Source organism: Rhagoletis pomonella, unplaced genomic scaffold (assembly GCF_013731165.1).
Source record: "Rhagoletis pomonella isolate Grant_MI unplaced genomic scaffold, Rhpom_1.0 Rhpom_scaffold_00002, whole genome shotgun sequence".
Lineage (NCBI taxonomy): Eukaryota > Metazoa > Arthropoda > Insecta > Diptera > Tephritidae > Rhagoletis > Rhagoletis pomonella.
In genome coordinates, this window is record NW_023458556.1 from 91,537,301 (window position 1) to 91,547,597 (window position 10,297).

The window sequence follows — 10,297 nt, forward strand, 5'->3', positions numbered from 1 at the left end:
CAAAGATGAGAAGGCTTTGGGGGCTTTCGAGAGAACTATTCTACGCAAAATCTACGGCCCTGTTTTCGTGGATGGCGGATATCGGAGAAGATGGAATGACGAACTGTATGAGCTTTTTAACGACATGGACATAGTAAAAATACAGCGATTGCGTTGGCTTGGACATGTTGTACGCATGGATGAAGACTCTCCGGTGAAAAGATCCTTCGACTCCGCTCCCATGGGTGGACAACGAAAGCAATGGCGCCCACGAACGCAATGGAAGGACCAAGTGCAGAAGGACCTGTCTGCACTCGGGATAACCAACTGGCGCAAACTCGCGCAGGAGAGAAGCAATTGGAGAAGCTTTTTGGTCTCAGCCCAAACCGACAAACGGTTGTAGTGCCAAATAAGAAGAAGACGTTAAAACCCCGCCCAATGAAAAATAACAAGCAACCTCGGATGAGACCCCCTTTTTTGATGACGACCACGGCAAACGTATAAAGGACTATGATTTAAAGGTATGCACCTGGAATATCCGGACCCTTAATGGGGAAGAGCCTCTGAACGGCTGGTTGATGTCCTCGGGAAGACAAAGGCTGACATCACCGCCATCCCAGAAATGCGATGGACGGGTTAAGGAAAAGCGTGAAGCCTTGCGACGTCTACTACAGTAAGGAGCACAAATTCGGTGTTAGATTCGTGGTAGCAGAGAGACTCCGTCGCCGAGTACTGGCGTTCACCCCGGTGGACGAACGTCTAGCCACAATCCGCATCAAAGCTAGATTCTTAAGCATCTCGCTCATCTGCGCCCATGCCCCGACGGAAGAAAAGGATGAGGCGTCCAAGGATCTCTTCTATGAGCACTTGGAACGTACATATGAGCGCTGCACCCGACACGATGTCAAAATCGTGCTGGGCGATTTTAATGCCAAGGTGGGCAAGGAAAATTCAGCCTCCACGACGAAACTTCCGGTAACGGACTGAGGCTGATCGAACATGGTAATATGTAGTATGGGCCCGAAACATGGTAATATGTAGTACTAGGTTCCAGCATAAGAATATCCACCAAGTTACATGGCTGTCACCAGATCGAAAAACGAGAAACCAAATTGATCATGTTGTGATAGACAGAAGGCATGCTTCAAGCGTTTTAGACGTACGTACACTCCGAGGGCCAAAGATCGACTCGGACCACTATCTTGTTGTAGCCAAGATACGCACCCGCCTCTGTGCAGCAAAAAATGTGCGCCCAACAATGCAAGGAAAGCTTAACGTCGAAAAGCTGCAATCACAACAGACGGCCAATTTTTACGCCAGTCGACTCACACACCTGCTCTCTTAGAGCACTCTTCAACAGTCCGACATACGCGAGCAGTGGAACCACATTTCTCGATCATTAAGTACCGCCGCCGAAGAAGTAGTATGATTTCAGCGAGCCGGAAAGAACAACTGGTAGAATGAGGAATGTCAAGAAGCCGCAGAGAAAAAAGACGCCGCCTATACGGCGACGCTGCGATCGGGCGCAACGCGAGCCATGTGGAACTGTTATAGGGAACTGAAGAAGGAAGCGAGACGTATTTAAGAAGAGAGAGGCCGAAATACGCAAGTGCGAAGAGCTTGAGATGCTGGCCGACAGGAAGAACGCCCGAAAATTCTACCAGAGAGTTAGGCGACTTACGGAAGGTTTCAAGACCGGGGCGAACTCCTGTAAGAACAATAATGGGGACCTAGTGACCGATGTCCAGAATATACTTTAATTGTGGAAGGAACACTTTTACAACCTACTGAATGGTAGCAGCGCTGAAAGTAGTGAAGAAGACGAACCCGAGTCCCCAGTCGATGATGATGGAGTAGCTGTCCCACCGCCTGACTATGACGAGGTACGAGTAGCGATTACGCGGCTGAAAAACAACAAAGCTGCTGGAGCTGACGGCCTGCCAGCCGAGCTATTCAAGTAGGGCGGCGAGAAGCTGATGAGGTGCATGCATCAGCTCGTATGCAGAATATGGTCAGATGAACGCATGCCCGACGACTGGAATTTAAGTGTGCTCTGCCCAATCCACAAGAAAGGCGACCCCTAGGCATAGGTTATAAGGTCTTATTGTACGAAAGACTGAAGCCCACCGTCAACGAACTGATTGGGCCTTATCAGTGTGGCTTTAGGCCTGGAAAATCCACCATAGGTCAGGTATTCACAATACGCCAAATCTTGGAAAAGGCCCGCGAGAATAGGATCGACACACACCATCTATTTGTTGATTTCAAAGCCGCTTTCGAGAGAAGTTGCTTTATGCCGCGATGTCTGAATTTGTTATCCCCGCGAAACTAATACGGCTGTGTAAAATGACGTTGAGCAATACCACCAGTTCCGTCAGAATAGGGAAGGACCTCTCCGAGCCGTTTGATACCAAACGAGGTTTCAGACAAGGAGACTCCCTTTCGTGTGATTTCTTTAATCTGATGTTGGAGAAGATAATAAGAGCCGCAGAACTGAACCGCTCAGGCACAATACTTTACAAGAGCGTACAATTGCTGGCGTACGCCGGCGAAATCGATGTTATCGGTAAAAACAAGGGCTACGTCTGTTCTGCCTTCTCGGGATTGGATAGAGAAGTAAAGCGAATGGGTCTGGTGGTGAACGAGGACAATACGAAGTATCTCCTGTCAACACACAAATAGTCAGAGCATATGCGTCTTGGCACCCACGTCACTGTTGACAGGTACAAGTTTGAAAAAGTAGACGACTACGTTTATTTGGGAACCAGCATTAACACCAATATTAATGTCAGCCTTGAAATCCAACGAAGAATCACTCTTGCCAACAAGTGCTACTTTGGGCTGAGTAGGCAATTGAGAAGTAAAGTCCTCTCTCGTCGAACAAAGATCACACTGTATAAGTCACTCATCATGCCTGTGCTGGTGTATGGCGCGGAGGCATGGCCAATGAAAGCATCTGATGAGACGGCTCTTGGAGTTTTTGAGAGAAAGATTCTGAGAAATATCTACGGACCTTTACGCGTTGGTGATGGCGAATATCGCAGACGATTTAACGACAGGTTGTATGAGCTTTACAACGATATGGACATAGTGCAGTGAATTAAAACTCAGCGGCTCCGCTTGCTTGGCCATGTCGTTCGAATGGACAGAAACGCTCCTGCTCTGAAAATATTCAACGCGGGCCGCGATGCTGGTAACAGAGGAAGAGGAAGGCCTCCTCTGCGTTGGAAAGACCAGGCGGAGAAGGACTTGGCTTCACTTGGCATTTCCGATTGGCGTCAGTTAGCACAGAAGAGAAGTGACTGGCGTGCGGTTAAACCGCCAATAAAGAAGAAGAAGAAATAAGTAATTATAAAACTTTATTTTATTTCAAATTAAATTTTATTTGTTCCATTCATATATATGTACATTAGGGCTGTGCGATTAATTGATTACTCAAAATTTTAATTAAAGTAAATAACTCAATTATTCGATTAATTGGAAATTATGATTACTCAAAAGTTCAGTTACTCGAGTAATCAAGGTTTTTGATTAACCAAAAAAAAATATTTGAGTAATTTGCTTTATGATTAATCAACATTTCGAGTAAAATGAGTAATCAACATTTCAACTTTTTCCATAAGTATAAAGTAGTTAAAGTTCCTTGATACTTTGAAAACAACGTTTCTGTTTTCAAAAATTAAAACGAAAAATTTTTTTCATATACAGAATGTAAAAAAGAGAATAAACATTTTCCAAAGCAAACTCTTTTAACGAGCAAAATTATTTTTTTTTTTTGAGTAATCATATTTCAAGTAACTCCATTAATCATCGTTTTGAGTAATCAAAATCTTGATTACTCGAGTAATTGATTAACCGAATAATTGATTAACCAACTTGCTCGAGTAATCGAATAATCGCACAACCCTAATGTACATACATCTTAAATATTTAGGGCCGGTTACTCAATGTCTGGTTAATACTAATCTCCGGTTAAACATAGTTATCGACGTTACCGCAGATTAGTGTTAACCAGACATTGAGTAACCGGCCCTTAGCAATCAAGAATGATAGAATACAAGATTGCGCCAATGAGAGAGGATTTTTGAGCGTAATTTTTGCGTGACGTCATCTTGGTGCAATTGCGAGGGAGAAATGCCAAAACGCATAGAAAAAAAAATGTAAACAATGCAGAAAAATGTGTTAATTTTAATATTACATGGCCCAATTTGGCAGAAATCAGTAAATATACAAAGATTGATTAATTAGGAACACGTAGCAATAATTTTGGACATGTACCCCTTTAGATAAGTACGATTTTTAGCACATGAAAAAATGGATGTGTTAACAGTGTTTGCAATTTCATGTAGACCAAAAGGAAGGTGTGCAGCAAAGTGAATTTTTGGACTCGCCATTGTAAAAAGCCTTGCAGAGTGCATATTTATATTTGTGGACGGTAGCCAACCACCATAAACTCCACAGCTTTATATAAATGCAAATGGTTGCCTGCAGTGGCAACGGCAGTCTCACTCTGCTCAAGTAACTTGCTGACAATTCTTTTGTTTTCCCTGTGCTGAGCTCTTTCTGTACGCTGGGAAATCCCAGATTTTCTTCGTAAATAGTAGGCACCGCACGTTTTAGACGACGAAGTTTTGCAAAACCTAAGGCGTTTACGAAAACGATATTAAATGCAATTAATATGAAAATACACAATATGTTACCCATTTCGAACTGTGTATTATTTTCAATATCTTCACTAGTAAATTGCTACATGCACACATAGCTCGATTTGGTGTTTAATGCATCTCCTCGCCGGCAGAACTTCTTCCACTTTTTCGCCAGGCTCGCGTCGTTGGAAACGAAAAATACTTATATCGCATGCTTTCCTTTTGTTTCCACTATTACACTTTGCCACTGCACACTTCATTTTGCTTTGTAATGTCTCAATAATTGTTTAAAACCACGCAGAAATAGTAACGCACAAATATTAAAATTGTTATTTGGTTTTTTCGTATGCTCACAATCAACAATTGCACCAAGATGACGTCACGCACACAGCTGTTTCTGTCAAAATCACAAAGAGCGGATTAGCGGTACCGCGATTGGCGAAATCTCTATTTCTCTCAATCGTGCTTAGCAATTAACTATGTGAGCAGTCATCGACTGCCACTCGACGCATACGGTTGTTCTCTCAGTGTTTTCGGTGTCTACTTTACACAGCGCGCGTACGAGCAAATTCGTTTCAAGTGTTTTGCTTCTTCCTTTTTTCTTTTTTCTATATTGATTTTTACTAACTTTTCTATATAGTTCTCCCCATAGGTAAACTTTTTTTCATAATGTCCCCTGGTGGGACCGCACTAGGAAATAATATTTAGTGGTGAGTGCTTAAAGATATTCCTGTTTCGCTGTCCATAAAGCTTTATTAAACATTAGCTCTGAAATAATAAAAATCAGCGAGCTACGGGATGGAAACCTACTCCTACTCAAAATTGATTTACACAAAAATCTAAACTCTAGCAAAGGGTGTATTTGCGCTCCTTTCTTAAATGACGTTCCTGATGAAGAAATAATTGACAATCTAAAAGAACAGGATGTTTCGTCCATTTACAAATTCCCTAAGTATATAAATGGCCAACCGAGCGGGCCATACCTTCGACATTTACTATTTACCGGAACAAATCGACATCTCGTGGTACAAAACAAAAGTAAGACCCTACTACGCTAATCCCATGAGGTGCCAAAACTGCCAAGCGTTGTATCAAGCCCCCTGTATGCGACACATGTGCTCTTCCACCTCACCCTCCGCCATGCACGCGTACGCTTTGCGTAAGCTGCTCAGGCAACCACTCATCTTCTAGTAAAGAATGCCCGAAATTTTAACAAATAAAAGCAGTACTGCTCAGTTCAGCCCAAATTCTAAATTCACTACCACTGCCTTCATCGCAGCAAACTTCGCATGTTGAATTTGATATAAATGAAACGCAGCCAACTTCTGTTGATGTCACTGAAGCCTAAAAGGCAACAACAAAAATGTAAACAAACAAAAGGTAATGTCAAAAAAAGCAGTCACTGTCAACGTCGTATTGGGTATGCTGCGGCAGAGACTGCCAATATTAGCAGTAACAGCTGATTTTAAAAACTGTCACTGCCACTGCGCTTTTGTATTTTGGGCTTTAATAAGCACGTTATTTTTGCAGCCTACAATTGCAAGACGAGGTGGTGTTCCTTATGCGACCGTAACAGTAGGGAAAATGTGAAAGGCGCTAATCTCTCTGGCAGCGGCAGCAGCTTTCGTAAGCCATGGAAGCTGATAGGGAATTTACATGAGGCGATTTTGCATTCAACATTTGCGTTCAACTCACGCAGGGTTGTACGAACAAAAAGTTGAATGGTTAAATGTTGGCTGGCGACCAACTTTGTTGAGAGCGATTAGTTGAAAGGCCGTTCAACCAAAAGTAGAATGCAAAGTTGAACAATGCAAACGGCTTTTTATTGCGAATATTTTGATATTTTTATACTTTTAGCCATTCAATTTTTTTTCGTGCAAGCCTGCGTGAGTTCAGCGCAAAATCGCTTCATATAAATTCCCTATGAAGGACGCTATGTCGTTCTTAAACAACTCGGTGGAAGCGGAATGGTGGGTCCAATGCGAATTAATGTCACATAAACAACCGGTATCGTTTTAGAATCCCCGAGCGATTCGTTTCCACTCTTCTTCGTTAGGAATACTCACATAAAACCCAGATATTTAAGTGCTTCCAGATCATATCGCAGGTTTCCAAGATTACGTTTCTAGCCGTTTCTTGGCCAATACGGAACTGAACTGCAATGCTGTATAAGGAGCAGCCTTGTGCAAGAAAACTTAACAAAACATTGTCTTAATTTTTATCAATATAAATATAACAAGTAATTTTTAGCAAAAAAAAAAAAATATATATATATATCTCATGATCCGGATCTTAACCAGATTAGTATGGGACCACCTCTGAGACACTACCTTTCCGATGCAAAAAGAATTATCGAAATCGGTTGACGTGGTCCAAAGTTATGCGGTAACATACATAAAAAAAAAAAAAAAAAATATTCCGACGAACTGATAACCTCCTCCTTTTTTGGAAGTCGGTTAAAAATGAACTTACGACAAGGTGATAAAAATATTTTTCTCGGGGTCAATTGCTGGCCTTCGTGACCTTAATAAACGTTAAATGAGTCGTAAGTCATCCTAACTGATTTATAAAATAGATCTGCATTTTTACAAACTAATATTTCAAACCCAGTGGCCTGGAACCCGAATTCGTCTCGAGTTTTAAATAGTTCTCTATTTCCACTTCGCCGGTGCAGTCTGTTGTACATCGCCCACAAAATTGCAAGATTTTCTATATCTTCTGAAACATTCATTTTAAATCGTTACAATTGTAATTTTAAATTCTGAATAAATTGTTTGTTTGCATATTTGACAGCAATGCAACTCTGGGATGTATACGCACGCAAGCCAATCTCGGTTGTCGCAAATAAACAAATTAGACGGCATGCGAATTGTGTATTAAGTTGCATGTGCATGAGAAATTGTTGACAGTAAATTGACGGCGTGCATGAATATTAGGTTAGCCTGTTAGGCGTGTTTTTAGTAGCTTTTTGCGAAAAGTTACTTTGCCATACTTACGGCGCGTTTACAGTAGACAATGCTGTCAAGACAATAAGAAATACGTATTAGTTGTCAAAAACGCTAATAATTTTATCCGTGGCGTAGGCGTCCTGACAATAGTTATATGCCGTAAAGAGAATTGCAGCGGATAGCGGGTAACGGGCCGACGGGTGGCGAACAGCTGATCCATTCCAGTCGGGAAAATACGGACGGGTAAACACAATTGCGACGGGAACGGTAAACACTATTGCGACGGAACATTTTGTGGTTTACAATAAAATTAATTTTGTAGTAAAATCTTTTCGTTTGCTTTAATTGTGAGTGCGTGCAAAAATGTCCAATATTGAAAGATTGTTGCGGATAATAAAAATTATATGCATAATGAGCACAATGTACGTGATGTACATGGAGGCGAGCAAGCTGTTGAAAAGGAGGTGGTGGGTGCGTCCTGCGAACCTCACCAGGAATGAGTTTGGGTTCCATGGAACATGTTTTCAACAACTTAAGCTGGAGGACGAGGAGCACTTTTTCAAAGCCACTAGGATGAGTGTTCCCAAGTTTCAAACTCTTTTGACATTGATAAAAGAAAGACTACAGCGTTTTTCAAGAAGAGCGCCAATAAATGAAGAAGCTCGCTGCACTGACACTGATGTAAGTAATTTTAGTCACGAATGCAACGAAATGGTTCAATAAAAATGTGTCCATTTTAGCTACTTATCGCAAGGATGCAGCCCACAATATCTCGCCTGGTCGCACAAAATGGGGGTATCGACAGTAAGGGAGATAGTTTACGATACTTGCAATGCCTTATGGACAGAACTGCATGACGTCTACGTCGCTCAGCCCAATGAGCATGAATGGAAACAAATATCAGACAGGTTTGTAGTGACCATCTAGGTTTCCGTGTTGAAGTTTAACCTTTTGTTTTGTATTCGTAAAGGTTTTAATTTAAAACGGGAATGCCGAATTGTGTTGGAGCGCTCGATGGCAAACATATAAAAATAGTTTGCCCGTTATAAAAAAAACGTATAGTATCGTGCTAATGGCAGCCTGCGATTCCAACTACACGTTTACTTTTGTGGACTCTGGGTGCGATGGAAAGCGAGAGTGATGGTGGAATTTTTTCACGTAGTTCATTTGGCAAAATGATTTTAAGAGGACACTTAAATATTCCGCCAGATAATGCAATTCCTGGTAATTATAATTTTCCGTAAACATATACATATGTACATATATATTTATATTGTTGTTAATTACATTTTTCAATATTTTAGGAACAGAGACAACATTCCAATATTATTTTGTGGGAGATAATGCATTCCCACTGAAACACAACTTGATGCGTCCATATCCTGGCCGGAACTTATCAGCTATAAAGGACAACTTCAACAAAAAATTACCACGTGCTCGTGTGCATATTGAAAATTCATTTGGAATTTTGGCTAGCAGGTGGAGAATTCTACACACGAATATTTACGCAGCACCAAAACAATGTGGATAAAATTGTGTTAGCGGCAATTGTGCTGCATAACTATCTAATGCTCGATAAGAAGAGTGGATATTTCAATGAAGAACTCGTGGACCACCTCGAAAATGGTGTTGAGGTGCCAGGCACTTGGAGGGAATCCCACGCTGGGCTGCCTTCTTGCAGAATCGCCCAAGCGAATCGGTCATGTGCAGATGCATTTAGGAGTAGAGACACACTGGCCGATATACTATTTAATAATTGAGGTAAGATTAACTATTCCCCTTTATTAATGTTGCGATAATACTCAATCTATTTCATTTATACAGGACGCCGCATCCGATTTGTTGCTAAGCGTGTCTTCAGTGTTGTAACTTTTACCACTGTACTTATTAAAATTCAATTTCATTTGTTTCTATTTGATTTAAAATTTAATTTAATTTCAAATTCTATTTATAACATATTCATACACTTCTTGACAAATAAATATGTAAGTACAGCCCGGGACAAAACGATAGCACCTCAACATTTCGATCAGTTTTCTCTATTTGTGGTTTGTTTAATGTTCATTACTAGACTGCGGATGTTTATGCAGAAAACGGAGCCTAAAAATATTTACCCCATAACTATAAACAAAATGTATGCACATATATATATTTTGCTTATAGTTAAGTGGTTAGGCTTCGTTTTCTGGATAAACACCCGCACTAGGCATTAATTTTCTATAAAAAGTACAGCTGTTTATTTAACAAATACCATATAAATCGAAATTTTAAACTTTGTAAAAAAATTATAAAAATTCCACAAACTATTAGAATTTCTAGAAAAATTTTTGGTATGCAATTCCATAACTTATTAAATTTTAGTATAATAAAATTAAAGTTTTTAGTGTTTAAAAAATCGAGTAGATTTTTAGATCATTTTTATTTTGACCGTAACACATGGAATACAGTCAACAAAAAAATGATCTCAAAATCAACGTGATTTTTTAAAAACTTAAAACTTTCATTATATTATACTAAAATTTAATAAGCTATGAAATTGCATACCAAAAATTTTTCTAGAAATTCTAATAGTTTTTTACAAAGTTTAAAATTTTGATTTATATGGTATTTGTTAAATAAACAGCTGTACCTTTTATAGACAATTAATGAGCATTAAACAAACAAAAAATAGCGAAAACGGATCAAAATGTTGCTGCGCTATCGGATTGTCACGGCCAGTACATC

At 40.2% G+C, this 10,297-nt stretch overlaps 1 long non-coding RNA gene across 1 annotated transcript; it reads left to right on the forward strand.

Annotated features, from left to right (window-relative positions):
* Positions 1-7,215: 7,215 nt before the first annotated feature.
* On the forward strand, positions 7,216-9,809 carry LOC118734766. The gene is made up of 5 exons (XR_004992430.1): positions 7,216-8,254; positions 8,314-8,481; positions 8,544-8,797; positions 8,878-9,334; positions 9,398-9,809. It is a non-coding gene; the product is annotated as an uncharacterized LOC118734766 (long non-coding RNA).
* The last annotated feature ends 488 nt before the right edge of the window (positions 9,810-10,297 follow it).